General features: G+C 46.6%; 1 protein-coding gene across 4 annotated transcripts in view; it reads left to right on the top strand.

The window, feature by feature from the left end:
- smg6 (SMG6 nonsense mediated mRNA decay factor) overlaps positions 1-15,252 on the top strand; it is a 305,342-nt gene that overhangs the window by 144,488 nt on the left and 145,602 nt on the right. Inside the window, exon 1 of one of the 4 annotated variants that reach the window (XM_052035249.1) lies at positions 4,896-4,984. The exons of the other annotated variants lie outside the window; for them this stretch is intronic. The gene's annotated coding sequence lies outside the window, so the exon portion shown is untranslated. Of the gene's footprint in view, positions 1-4,895; positions 4,985-15,252 lie in introns of those variants that run through there. 4 annotated transcript variants of the gene reach the window in all.

Below are 15,252 nucleotides of genomic sequence, written 5' to 3'. Positions count from 1 at the left end.
ATCCAGATCCCTCGGGATCTTGTATTTCAATCAAGACACAATAAATGTGGCAAAATAAAGATGAACCAAAGATCTAATGACATTGAGGACCTAAAATAATATCAGTAAAGAGAAATTTCTGGAAAAATTATGTGGACTGAAAGCTAATTAATCCCAGGATCCTTGAGCCTGAGAGTGAATGGATCTGTGATAATCCTTCAAGATTCTCTTGACTCTGGAACACTCCAAAAGATTGGAATGTTGCAAATATGATACTATTACTCCAGAAAGGTGAGTCAGAGAAAATAGGGTGTCCTGACATGTTGGAAAATTGCTGAAATCTGTTATTAAGGACATGAGAAGAGTGTGCTTACAAAGTCATAACTTAATTAGGCAGTGCCAATGTAGCCCTGGTGGGAAATTATGTTTGACAATCCTAATAAATGTTTGTGGAGTAGATTCCGTAAGGAAGAATCAGTAGATGCAGTATATCTGGATTTTAGAAGGTATTTGATAATATGCCACACATAAGATTAGGAATCACAGGGTTGTGGGTAAAAGGTGACGAGAGAAGGCAGTGGGAACAATCGTGCGGTTTCTCCGTCGCCAGGCTGTTGTTAGTCCTGGGCCTTCAGGAATGCACAATGGACATTAATAGAATAGATGAAATTGCAAATATATCCAAGTTGATGATACAAAGTTGTGTTGGAAAGTGAGCTGCAAGGATACAGTCTGCAAAGGGATTCTGAACAAGTGAAGTGGGTGGGGAAGGTGGTAGAAGGGGTACAATATGGAGAGGTGAAAGGTTCTTACAGGTAGGAAGAAGAATAGATCGGTATTTTTTAAAATTGTGGGAAGTTTTGCTGGTTAGAAAGACTTTGGCACGAGCGTTGTTGATAAGATGCAGAAAGTTAGCATTCAAGTGCAGCAAGCGGTGAGGGAGACGGGTGGAACGTTGGCCTTCATTACAGGGGCCATGGAGTGCAAGAGCAAGGACATCTTGTTGCAGCTGTGTAGGGCTTTGTTGAGACTAAACCTGCAGCACTGTGTCAGTTTTGGTCTCTGCACCTGTGGAAGGATATATCATCGAGGAAAGAGAAGGTGAGAAGCAGAGGAGAGGGTCAGAGAGCGCTGGCGTCGGTGTCTGGAGCGGGGGGCATGTGGTGAGGGGGTCATGGACTGTTGGTGGATGATTGAGGGTGGGGATGTCAGGTGCAGGTGGTCTGGGACTAAGTAGAGGTAAGTGATGGAGAAATGTTCCATAACTGCTCAGATCTCTGGTTAAATTCATTTGAGGAAGAGCTGATTTAGTGTAAAAGCTTCACTGTTGTTGCTTGATGCTAAGGTACAGGCAGCAGATGCAATTAATGGTGTGGAATAACAATGCAAGTATCTTAGGTTATGTGATAATGTTGTTTGTACTTGGGATTGCGGTTGAGTCTTTTAGCTGCATGCAGTCAGTACTGGCAGTGCAACAGTGCTTCCCTTTTCAGTGTTGTAATGTTACTGTGAGGTCACATGGGGTTCAGCAGATCCATGCTGTCTGTGACTGTGGTATAACAACCAAAAGTCTGGAAATCCTCAACAGGTTAGGCAGCATTTATGAAGTGAGAATCAGAGCTCGTGTTTCAGGTCAATCACTTCTCATCACGTTCTAATGAATGGTCATCAACTCCGTTCCTTTCTCTCTACCGATGCTGCCTGATCTGTTAAAAGATCAAAAAACCAAAGGTCGCGTTTATTGTCAGATGCACAAGTACGTGTGTGCACAGGTCCAATGGAAAACTTACTTACAGCAGCATCACATAGCATCAGAATAGCACATACACAAGAAAAACAATTTAAACATGAATTATACACAATTTATACAAGAAAGAACACAATTAGAACAAAAAAAACCAAAGTCCATTTGCAGACTTTAGCATTTTATTTTGATTTTCCAGATGTGCATTACTTTGCTTTCGGATTATTGTGTAAATTCATTAGATTTGAGAAATTATAAGCAAGGAACACTAAAAAAAAGGTATCAAACTTTCAAAAAGCAAAAAAGACTGAATATGTTGCAAATCTGAAATATAAATAGAAGATGCTAAAGTTATTCAGCAGGTCAGGTTATTGACTTAAAATGTTGACTTTTTTCTCTGCAGAGTGAGCAGAGTGTTTCCAACATTTTCTGGTTTTATCATTAAATGTTTGTTGTTCCAGATTATCATAATCCATTCATGATTATGATGCAGCATGTCAGCCTTCCTTAGAACTTAGGTATCCTTAAAGCAGGAAAAACCCATTCGGCTGGTCAAACCTTCAATGCATGATACTGTGCTTTGGGAAGCACCACCTCCTTCTGCTTCCCTGGAAGGAGATTCAGTTGGACTGTTAACTGCTTTCTCCTGCCCACTTCTCAACAGAAATTTGTTCTACTCTCTTTGAAGCCGTCACTTTATCCTGCATAATCAGTGCTGCTTTTGGAGTGAATGCTACTTGATGAGATGTTTATTATTTATTACTATAGGGAAGAAGTGTCATCTTTGTCCAGATTGGATTTGTGATCTGTGAATCAGTATTGGGGCAAGATAGAATGCCTATGATTTATTTTTACTTCTGTGCTGTTTTATTCTGTTAGACCTTTATGGAGACAGACCAGTGTGGCAGCCTGCAAAGAGTTAATAAGCCTGGGTGAATGGTGATTGACGTATTTTGTTTTCTCAGAAACTCCAGCGTTTCCATTCTATCTTAGCCTCAGGTCCAGGGTCAGTCACCCTTTGACTGAAAAACAATGGAAGTTCGAAGGCAGTTTTTCTCTGCATCCGATAACCCTGTGTGGTTTTTTTTGTTTTTGTTTTTTTCTTCTATAGATTATACTGTACTGCAGTGTGCGACATAACTGTGGACTCTCAGCAGGTCATGCAGGAGTCAGTTTTTGTAAATACTTTCCACTTAGGATCCAATGCCAAGTGTTTGGAGTATGAGCAGTCCGTGTTACACATCCAGCTTCTGTAATTTTAAACATAATATTACATTTGATCTCCATTTGGCTCTGTATTACTGATACCCTTTACTTTGTGATATTACTCCCCCAAAAATTGAAAAGAAAAATGCACTTCATGCTAGTGCAAGAAAAACAAAAAGGGCCAGGGCAGAATGGGTAAAACTAAGAAAAGCTGTTAAGTGCTCTTACAGTTTTATTTAAGTTACAGTGTGGTTCAAAGCTGTGCTTTCTCTGACTGCCACCCCTCATCAAGTAAGCCTAGTCAGAACTTTGTTTCATCAGCTAACTTGGGGGCCATGCTATTGTGGGGAGAAAACACAAAACTCTTAACACTTCCACCCAAGAAGGTTCCACTTAAACCTGCAAAGTGGTCAGCTATTGAATACAAAATTGGTGTTGACAACATAAAAAAATCATGGAAAGAAAAGTGTGGTTGCGTCTCACTGACCTTGCTGCAGTGCTGGTCACCACAGCCTTCTGGAAGCTTCACACATGCCTGTTAGAAACAGGAAAAGATGACTTATTTCTTGAGCTGGCACGTCAGTGGCAGGTTTAGCAAGGATTGGAGGGAGTCTAAGAACTTGGATAAGGTGAGAGGGTTTCTTGTGAAGGAAAACAAAATGGTGGTCAAGAGGATAGTCCAGCCATTGCTAGAACTTGCTAGTTCTGCATTATCAAAGCATATGGGAAAGTTCGATGGAGAAAGACCTCCACGGCTGTTCAAAAGGCTCATTGGTGAGAACTGAGGGTTTAGATGAGGGAACTTGGGGCACATTTATTGTGAGTAATGGGAAACTATCAAAAAAAAATGAAGAAAGGTTGGGTGAAACTGCTTGTTTCATTGAGGATCATGGAGAAGTAAAATCCACTTGCAGGAACAGTGCTGGAGAGAGCGCATTGAAAAATAAGATGAATGGAAATGAAAGCTCATTTTTGAAAGAAAACAACAAACGAATGGGACCAAATGGCTGTCTCTTTCAGCAAACTAGCACACACCTGATAAACTGAATGGCCTTAATGGTGTAAGTGCTGTGATTCGGGCCCTTCCATTCCTTGACCTACTTATTTCTAGACCGGAGACTACAGGTGCTGGAATCTGGACAAAAACAATCTGCTGGAGGAACTTAGCAGGTCGAGCAGCATCTGTTGGGGGAGAAGAATGGTCAATGTTTTGGGTTGAAACCCTGCATCAAGACTAAGGATGGAGAGGGAGGATGGCCAGTATGAAGAGGAGAGGGCGAGTGGTGAGATGGGGGCCAGTGGGTGACATGTTGATCGCTTGGTGCTTTTCCATGTGTCAGTTATCGACACGGTTTCTATGCCTGAGCCCCACTGAGCGGTAAGGGGTGGAATGTATTATCATTGGTTTGTTCAAAAATTATACTCTTAAAACCTTTCTCAACAAAAATCTAGCTTGTTGTAATGCTGTGACATGGTGTGCTTTTGGTCCATGCATACCAGTAAGTTCCCTTAACACTGAGTTGACTCAGTCTGGGAATTGCATCTCCCTTGGGCTGAGGAGAGGAAGATCAGCCAAGGATCCTGCTCCTGATTTGTACTTGGTGATTCGTGCTGCAAACTGTGTAGATGTATGATACAGACAAATCTGTGTTTGGCAGCAGTAATCCTTATAGTCAAATAGCCCAGCCATGAGTTGGTGTGTACAGGAGAGAGAAGCAGGGCCTGGAAATTTGTCACATGAATCATGGCTGAAAATTTCAGTTAAACTTGCATGAATATTTTTCATTTTTTCACTTGCCTTGTCCTTGAGCCTGGAATTTCAGTGAACTGTTGAAAACATTACAATTTCATCAAAAAATGCAGTGAGTATTCTGCATCTGAGCTAATTCGGTCTCCAGGGGCCTGTGCACTGATGCACAGGAAGTGACGTTGTATCCTTGGTAACTTCCGTCGTTTGCTGTTATTTTCAGCTTTGGCAAGATCCAGCTGAACTGCCTCAGAGCTGAACTTAGTGTTTGGGCAGCAGCACTCCCTCTTCACGGTGTTTTCTCTCAAGTAGGTAATGTACACATCAAAGTGGGACTGAAACACTTGCAGGGATCAGTTTACAGACTTCATGTTGAAGATTTCTGTTTTGTTGGGACCCTGCTGCCTTGACACCGTTCAGGCCTGATGTGGGTGCCCTTACAGAAGCATGGATGTCATAGAGTCATACAGCACAGAAACAGGCCCTTCGGCCCACTGAGTCTATGCTGACCGTCAACCATCCATTTACAGTAATCCCATTTTATTCTCCTCATGTTCCTATCAACTTCCCACACCCCCCACCCCACCCCAAATTCTACCACTCACCGACATACTATGGGCAATTTACGATGGCCGGTTAGCCTACTAACCAGCACATTTTTGAAATGTGGGAGAAAACTGGAGCACCTGGAGGAAACCCATGCTGTCACAAGGGGAATGTGCAAACTCCACACAGACAGCACCTAAGGATAGGTTTGCTGGAGTTGTGAGGCAGCAGCTGTATTGGCTGTGCCAGACCTCAGGTGGATGTGAAATCAAGGAAGGTTGTACAGAGTTTGAGCTTACTGTGAGATTTAAGTTCTGACTGAGTAGTCATTAAATGAGATCTTAGCAAGTACCTTGCTCACAAAAATTCCCTCCTGAAATAGTTACTTGTCCAAACATACAGTTCAGGTCTCAACCAGGTGTTGACCAGCTTTGTGCTTGGGTGAGCTGTACAGTCTGCAGAAGCCTTTGGCCCTGACCAAGATCAAATGCCATTGTGCTCCAGGTACGGTTTACCTGTATTCACCTCCGCCTCCTCCCCTCCCCAAATAAAATTAAAAGGCTTACTATGAAGTGTCCCAAAGTTGCAACAGTGGCCCTCTTTGTCCACAAGTTATCTCCTCAAGAACTGCTCCTGCTGTTCATTGCAGTAACTTTACCATCACTTTGGATTTTCAGGAAAGCTGGAGAAACTGATGATTGTTTTAGTTTGCTTGATAAGTTGACAACACTATCTTCCCATGGCCAAAAGAGGTGTAAATCCCGTGGTTCTCTCCCATTCCAGCTCGTTGGAAGACGAGGATGGAAGTCATGATTCATTCCGAACTTTAAAGCATAGGTTCTAATGAGACTGCTGTGTGAAGATTTAGTTCTATTCTGCTATTTGTGCTCTTAACATTTATAAAGGGACCACAGGATTGAACAACATTTTACATTTAATTGAAAATAGAACAAACCAACCAATGGGTCTGACCAGCCCATGCAGTGTTTATGTTCCACTTGGGCCACTGAAGTTGAGAAGTGTGTTCGGGCCAATTGAAACATACAGAGTGTTAAGGGATCGAATGGTGAGGAAGTGGAGAGGAATGTTTCTTCTTGTGGGAGAGTCCAGAACTAGGGGTCACTGTTTAAAAAAAAATTACCTATTTAAGATTCATGAGGTGAATTTTTTTCTGTAAGAGATGGTGAAGCTTTGGAGAGGCACCGTTTTTGACTATTTAAGGCACAGGTGGATGCTTGATAATCAAGGGAGTGTGAAGTTGAGGTTGCAGCCAGATCGGCCGTGATCTTATTAATGGTGGAGTAAGCTTAAAGGGCCAGGTGACCTACTCCTGCTCCATATCATCATGTTCTCAGTGCTTTGTGGGATTGCTTTCAAACAAAATCTGACAGTAAGCCATGTATTAAAGGAGAATACATGGTCAAAGTCATAAAATATTAGGAACATTTTTGAAAAAAAGAGTGGTAGAGAGCTTTAGTGAGGGAATTTGACAGCTTGAAGCATGTCCGCTGGTGGTGGAGGGGTTAAATTTGGGATAAGAAATAGAAATAGTGGCGTAGATACCTTGGAGGAGTGAGGCCATAGTGGGATTGAAATTTGAGGATGAGAATTTTAATCTAAATGGTTAACTGGAAGCCAAATGGTCAACAAGCACAGGTCTGACAGGTGAATGAGATGATGCAAGTTAGAACATGGCAGCTGAGCTCTGGATGACAAGTTTTACGGCAAGTAAGACAAGCAATCCCAGATGGGAAGGTATTGGAAAGGTCAAGTCTGGAGTTGACAGGCAAGGAGAAGGGTTTCAGCAGCTGGTTGACTGAAGCAGAATTGGAATTGGATGATTTTACAGAGGTAGAACCAGGAGCTCTTGAAGGTAATGTGGATATGTGGTCTGAAGCTTCTCTGAGGGCCAAGGTTGTGAATAGTCTGGGTTAATTTCAGATAGGTGCCAGGGAGAGGCTGGTAGTCAAAGGCTAGGAATGAAGTGTGCAGAGTGTAGCTGTGGTCATTAGTTTTACTGGATGTTGAGTTAGAGGACATTTTTCTTCATCAGAACTGGGTTTCAGATAAAGAGTTGACAATTTGGGGACAGTGAAGTGGTTGGCTGAACATTGAAGTAAGAAAACCTCTACCATCCTATCATATTCCAGGAAAAGCCACAAAAAGAAAGGTTATTTTTGGTACGTAACTGTTCTATGTTACATGTGGGATTTTTATGTTTGGTTAAAAAAATAGAAATTGATTGAGACTTGAACAGTTCTGATTCCCTTGACTTCCTGATCCATTTCTACAGGATTTTATCTTCAATTGTTTTTGGAGGTTTTGACCATTCTTCCCCTTAGAACAATCGATCTATATAACAACATTTAAGAGGCATTTAGACAGACATGAACAGGCAGAGAATGGAGAGATATGGACCATGTGCAGGCAGATATCCAGTTTAAATTGGCATCGTGGTCGACAAAGACATTGTGAGCAAAAGGGCCTGCTCCTATGCTGGCCTGTTCTATGTTCTTGTTTTAAAATTATTTTCTGATTCTAAATGCTCAGTCCACCCCTGTGTAAAATGTCAAACTTCGGACAAGTGACATTTCAAAGCATCAAGTAGATCCTGGCTTGGTTGGCAATATTTTCACTTCTGAGTCAGGCTCATGCCAAACCAGGGCTTGAGAACATGATCCAATTTCCAGTTTGGCAATTAGTGAGGGTTTGCTTTGTTATAATTGGCATCCTTTAGTGAGCAGTTACACTGACTTGTCCTCATAGTGTATACCTGGATATTTAACCTTTCACTCACCTTTGTGAAGAGCATAGCATTCTTCTGGTTTTCTGGATAACACTCATCATCCCTCATTTATCATCAGCACAGATTGAATGTGAGGCAGCTTATTGTGCAGCAGAGTGACTACTTCTCTAGTTGTGGTTGTTACCAGAAGGTTGCTGGTATTGACTGGTTTCTCTAAGACGATGTTGGTGGACCACCTTCATGATCCATCTTTGTCCTCTCAGTCGTGTGCTGGTCCATTTCAAGGGTGAGTTCCAAATCCACGTTGATGCTGTGTATAGGCCAGACTAGGTAAAGGATGTAATTGAGTCAGTGGGTTTTTAGGGCAATCCAACAACCTTGTTCTGAAATTAGCTTAAACTTTTCCAGATTTAATTTTAAGAACTGAATTAAAATGTTCCAAGCTGTCATGGTGGTCAGGTCTGTGGATTACTCCTGCAGTAAATCAGTATTATACACTGCTGTTTGCCTGTATAGGTCCTGCATTCCAAGAATATATCACGAAACCATATATAGGAGAATTAGGCCATTCGACCCATCGAGTCTGATCCATCATTCAATCATGGCTGTTTTTCTTTTTAACCCCATTCTCCTGCCTTCTCCCTATAATCCTTAACCCTCTTACCAGTCAAGAACTTATTAACCTGCCTTAAATACATCCAATGACTTGGCCTCCACAGCCCTCTGTGGCAACAAATTCCACAGATTCACCACCCTTTGGCTGTAAATCTCTGTTCTAAAGGGACATCCCTATTCTGAGACTGTGCCCTCAGATCCTAGACTCTTCTACTGATGGAAACATCCTCTCCACGTCCACTTTATCCAGGCCTTTCAGTATCCAGTAGGTTTCATTGAGGTCTCCCTTCATCCTTCTGAACTCCATTGAGTACAGGCCCAGAGACATCAAATGCTCCTCATATGTTAAGCCTTTCATTCCCGGGATCATTCTTGTGAACCTCCTCTGGACCTTCTCCAATGCCAGCACATCCTTCCTTAGATATGGTGCCCAGAATTACTCACAATATTCCAAATGCAGTCTGACCAATGCCTTATAAAGCCTCAGCAGTGTATCCTTGCTTTTATATTCTAGTCCTCTTGAAATGAATGCTAACATTGCATTTGCCTTCCTTACTACTGACTCAACCTGCAAGTTAACCTTTAGGGAATCCTCAACTAGGACTCACAAGTCCCTTTGCACCTCTTATTTCTGAATTTTCTCCCCATTTAGAAAATGGATCTCTTGTAGCGACTCACCGTCTGAGCAAGCGAACTGGCTCAGCGGTTGGGTTGCGCGTCGTCAGAGCGGCGAGGCCCAAGATGGCGCTGGGCCTTTGTCTTCCCCGAGCGACGGGGAGAACCCGCGCGCGGGAAAAGTTTGATGATGTAACACATATGTCATTTCCATTTTCGGTGGGCGGGAACCGTTCCTCTTAAAAGGCCCACGCAAGGCGGGAAAATAAATCAGTTTTGTTCTGCAACTCATCGACTAGTGTCTTACTTTTGCATCGCGGTAGCAGCTGCCGCATTGGTGACTCCGACGGTCCAAGCAGATTTTGGACCCACACAATGGACAACAATGCAGTAGCCAACACGGTGGCACTCAAGCTGCCCACCTCTTGGACGCTTCGGCCCCGCTTCTGGTTCGACCAGGCCAAAGCACAATTCCAACTTCAGCAGATCACCTCTGACTCCACACGGTACTACCACGTGGTCAGGTCCCTGGACCAGGAGACAGCCGCCCAGCTCAGAGACTTCATCCAGTCTCCTCCGGAGGAAGGCAAGTACCCAGCTTTCAAAGACCTTCTTATTCGGACCTTTGGCCTCTCCCGTCGTGAGCACGCCGCCCGCCTGCTTCATCTCGATAGCCTGGGGGACAGATCCCCATCGGCCCTGGTGAACGAGATGCTGGCCTTGGCTGAGGGACACAAGCCCTGCCTGATGTTCGAACAGGCCTTCCTCGAACAACTACCCGACGACATTCACCTGCTGTTGGCCGATGCTGATTTCAGCAACCCACGTGAGGTAGCCGCCCGGGCAGATGTCCTGTGGAGAGCAGGTCGTCCGTCGGCCATATCACCAGACCGCGGGCCCAACGCCTACCTAAACCAGTCCCAGCAGCCAAGCGACCATAGCCCAGAAACACAGACGACGATGCTGGCGACCAGCTGTGTTTCTACCATCAGAGGTGGGCGCAGAGGCCCGTCGATGCCGCCCACCCTGCAAGTTTCAGGGAAACGCCAGGGGCAGCCGCCGCTGATGGCTATGGCGGCTGGCCACCGACACAGCCTCCTATTCGTTTGAGACAAGCAGTCCGGGCATCGTTTCCTCGTCGATACTGGAACAGAGGTCAATGTTTTGCCCCCAACCGGCCACGACACTCGTAGCAGACAACAGGGTCCCGCACTCAAAGCCGCAAATGGCACAACAATATGAACTTTTGGTACCCCTACAGTTCAATTACAATTCGGCGACAGCCGTTTTACCTGGAATTTTACCCTTGCCGCCGTCGCCCAGTCACTCCTGGGAGCCGATTTCCTTCGGGCCCACAGCCTGTCAGTCAACCTGCGAGGGAAGCGGCTAGTGCAGTCCAGAACTTTCCAAACCTGCTCCCCGGGAGAAGCCGCCTACCAGCCCCGCGCCTGGACTCCGTTTCCCTGTCTGGCAACGAGTTCACCGAGCTCCTAGCCGAGTCCCCATCAGTTTTGGCACCTCAGTTTACAAATGCGATGCCCAAACACGGGGTGCGGCATCACATCATTACCACAGGGCCACCCCTTCATGCCCGAGCACGACGACTACCTCCAGACAAGCTCCGCCTGGCAAAGGAAGAGTTCCGCCACATGGAGGAGCTAGGGATCGTTCACAGGTCAGACAGCCCCTGGGCCTCCTCCCTGCACATGGTCCCCAAGGCCAACGGCAGGTGGGGGCCCTGCAACGACTACCGCAGGCTGAATGATGCCACCACCCCAGACCGCTACCCCGTCCATCACATCCAGGACTTTGCAGCGAACCTACAAGGGGCCCACATCTTCTCCGATACGGACCTCATCCAGGGATATCATCAAATCCCGGTCCACCCTGACGACGTCCCCAAAACTGCGCTCATCACTCCATTCGGCCTCTCCGAATTCCTTCGAATGCCGTTCGGCCTTAAGAACGCCGCGCAGACCTTCCAGCGGCTGATGGACGTGGTAGGTCGCAACCTGGACTTCGTGTTCATCTATTTAGATGACATACTAATTGCCAGCCGTGACTGCCAAGAGCACCTTTCCCACCTCCGCCAACTGTACTCCCGCCTCAGTGATTTCGGCCTCATTATCAACCCGGCCAAGTGCCGACTCGGACTGGACTCTATCGATTTCCTTGGACACAGAATCACCAGCGAAGGAGCAACACCCCTACTCGCCAGGGTAGACGCTATCCGCCATTTTGCCAATCCCGACACGGTCAAAGGCCTGCAAGAGTTCCTGGGGATGATCAACTTTTACCATCGGTTCATCCCTGCAGCAGCCCGTATCATGCGCCCTTTGTTCTCGCTGATGCCTGGCAAGGGCAAGGACATCGCCTGGGGCGAAGAGGCCATGGCTGCCTTCGTTAAGGCCAAGGACGCCCTGGCAGATGCTGCGATGCTGGTGCACCCTAGGACAGACGTCCCAACCACCCTCACGGTGGACGCATCCAACACCACGATTGGTGGGGTACTGGAACAACTAATCGAAGGCCGTTGGCAACCCTTGGCATTTTTCAGCAGGCACCTTAGACCACCCGAACTGAAATACAGCGCTTTTGATCGGGAACTTCTAGCGCTATACCTGGCGGTCCGGCATTTCCGGTACTTTCTAGAAGGCAGGCCTTTCACCGCTTTCACTGACCATAAGCCTTTGTCTTTCGCCTTCTCCAAGGTCTCCGATCCCTGGTCAGCTCATCAGCAGTGACATTTGTCCTACATTTCTGAATTCACAACAGATATCCAACATGTCTCCAGAAAGGACAATGTCGTTGCTGATGCGCTTTCCAGACCAACCATCCACAGCCTGTCCCTGGGTGTAGACTACACGGCCCTGGCTGACGCACAGCAAGCCGCCGCCGACGAGCTGCCTAGCTACAGAACCACAGTCTCGGGCCTGCAGCTCCAAGATTTCTTACTCGGTCCAGGTCAGCAGACCCTCCTTTGCGACATCGCAACAGGTCAACCCCGCCCTATAGTTCCTGCAGCCTGGCAGAAACACGTTTTCGACTCGTTACACAGGTCGGCGCACCCGTCCGTCAGATCAACTGTCTGACTGGCCGCCAGCAAGTTCGTCTGGCTTGGCCTGCACAAACAGGTCAGTGAGTGGGCCAGGACTTGTCCGCACTGCCAGACATCAAAAATCCAACGACGCACCAAGTCCCACCAAAGCAGTTCGAGCCTACCCGTAGAAGGTTCGACCACACCCACATTGACCTCATTGTTCCCCTGCCAGTTTCAAGAGGCGCCTGGTACCTCCTTACCATCGTGGACCAGTTCACGAGGTGGCCAGAGGCAACCCCTCTATCTGACATCACGACTGATTCCTGCGCCCGGGCGCTGCTCACAACTTGGATCTCGCGTTTTGGTGCTCCGGCCCACATCACTTCAGACAGGGGCACCCAATTTACCTCCAGCTGGTATGGATTAGCGAACATGCTGGGGATGCAGCTGCACACCACCACGGCCTACCACCCTCAATCAAACGGGTTGGTGGAACGTTTCCACTGCCATCTGAAATCAGCCCTGATGGCCCGCCTGAAAGGTCCTAACTGGGTCGACGAACTTCCTTGGGTCCTGCTGGGCATACGCACTGCCCCCAAGGAAGATCTCCACGCTTCATCAGCTGAACTCGTGTATGGTGCACCCCTGGTCGTCCCAGGGGAGTTCATACCCGCCCTTCGGGGGCAAGAGGAACAACCCGCAGCAGTCCTGGAAAGACTGCGCGAGAGGCTCGGCAGCTTGGTACCGATTCCCACCGCGGCATGGTCAAGCCCCATCCTGTGAGCCCAAGGAACTACGAGACTGTGTTTGTTTTCGTTTGCAGGGGCACACCCCGGGCACCGTTGCGACGACCATAGGAGGGGCCGTTCCTGGTCATCAGCAGTAGTGGGTCCACCTTTATTTTGGACATTGGGGGCAAGGAAGAAGTTCTCACGACGGACTGCCTCAAACTGGCCCATTTAGATCTACAACAACTAGTCGAGGTCCCAACACCGCGACGCAGAGGCTGACCTCCTAAGCAACGGCTAGCACAGCCCGCGAATCCTGGGGACCGTGTCACCGGTTCTGGGGGGGGGGGGGGGGGGCGGGGCGGTGGTTGTGTCACGACTCACCGTCCGAACAAGCGAACTGGATCAGCGGTCGGGTTGCGCGTCATCGGAGTGGCGAGGCCCAAGATGGCGCTGGGCCTTCGTCTTCCCCGAGAGACGGGGAGAACCCACGCGCGGGAAAATTTTCATGATGTAGTGCATACGTCATTTCCGTTTTCAGTGGGCAGGAACCGTTCCTCTTAAAAGGCCCACGCAAGGCGGGAAAATAAATCAGTTTTGTTCTGCAACTCATCGACTAGTGTCTTACTTTCGCATCGTGGTAGCAGCTGCTACACTCTGATATATTCATAGGATCAGAGATATTTTGTTGTATTAAGAGACTGGATGAATTTAGATATTTCTTTATTTCAGTTGTAATTTCAGCTCACATAATGTTGCTCATTCAACCCTGCCCCCATTGTACTCAAACTGGTGGGGCTGTTTTGTTTGGCTGAGAGTTACCAAGCATTGTTCACAAATCTGAATCTTAACATTGCTGAACATCTTAGATTGTCAGAAGTGGCAGATCTCTGGGGGACCCAACAGATAAAAGGCATTGTGCTTTGGTGATTTCAGTCCCTGACCTATACTAGGTTATCTGACTTGAGCTGGTGTGCTGCACTAAACTTAGCATCCTTGGGTTAGGGAGAGGAAAGCATCTGGTGTTACAGGACTGAGGTGAACGTGGTGCCATAGGAAGCTTGCTTAGACTTTTTGTCTAATATAATAAAATTTCTTAAAAACTGTAGATTCTTGAAATCTGGTCACTTTGCTGGGGTTATACTATAGGTCTCCCGATAGTCAGTGGGAATTAAAAGATGTAGGCAGCTGCAGAAGAGTGTAAAAGTAATAAGGTTGTAGCAATGGGATATTTTAATTTTCCCAATATTGACTAAGATTGCCTTAGTGCAAGGGGCTTAGATGGGGAGGAATTTGTAAAATGCGTTCGGGAGGGTTTTCTGAAGCAGTATGTATAGAGTTCTACGAGGGAAAGGACTCTACTTGACCATATTCTTAGTGAATGAGGATGGGCAGGTGATTGAAGTGTTGTGGAGGAACCCTTTGGGAACAGCTTCAAGGTAGTCAGGGAAAGAAATAAAGCTGGTCCTCAAATTAGGGCCATAAACTGGGGGACGGTGGATTACAACACTACCGGACAGGACCTGGGAAAGGTAAATTGGGAGCAACTGCTAGAGAGGAAACAACATCTGATAAGTGGAAGTCAGCATTTTCCTGTAAAAGTAAAAGGCAAAAATGGTAAGTTTAAGGAACCAAGGAAAAGGAGGAAGCTGATATAAGATAATTGCTATTGAACATGTACTTAGAGATTTATGGGGGATATAGGAGAAAACTTAAAGAAATTAGGAGAGGAAACAGGGACCGTGAAATGACCTTGGCGAGTAGGATTAAGGTGAATCCTAAAACCTTTTGTAAGAGGATAGCCAAGGAAGGAATAAGTCCTCTCAGATACCAGAGGGGTAACTTATGTGTGGAGCCAGGGGATAGTGGGATCCTAAGTGAATATTTCTCATTAGTATTCAGCAGGAAGGACGTGGAGGCTGGAGAATTAATAGAAACATAGAAAACCTACTGCACAATTCAGGCCCTTCGGCCCACAAAACTGTGCCGGACATGTCCCTACCTTAGGAATTACTAGGCTTAGCCATAGCCCTCTATTTTTCTAAACTCCATGTTCCACCACCGTTGCTGGCAGCCCATTCCACGCACTCACCGCTCTCTGAGTAAAAAATTTACCCCTGATATTTTCTCTGTACCTACTCCCCAGCACCTTAAACCTATGTCCTCTTGTGGCCACCATTTCAGCCCTGGGGAAAAGCCTCTGACTATCCACACGATCAATGCCTCTCATCATCTTATACACCTCTATCAGGTCCCCTCTCATCCTCCGTCACTCCAAGGAGAAAA

The sequence above is a fragment of the Pristis pectinata genome, chromosome 21 (assembly GCF_009764475.1).
Source record: "Pristis pectinata isolate sPriPec2 chromosome 21, sPriPec2.1.pri, whole genome shotgun sequence".
In the NCBI taxonomy this organism is placed as follows: Eukaryota; Metazoa; Chordata; class Chondrichthyes; order Rhinopristiformes; family Pristidae; genus Pristis; species Pristis pectinata.
The sequence above is the reverse complement of the archived record's forward strand: the minus strand, read 5'-3'. Positions and strand labels throughout refer to the sequence as shown.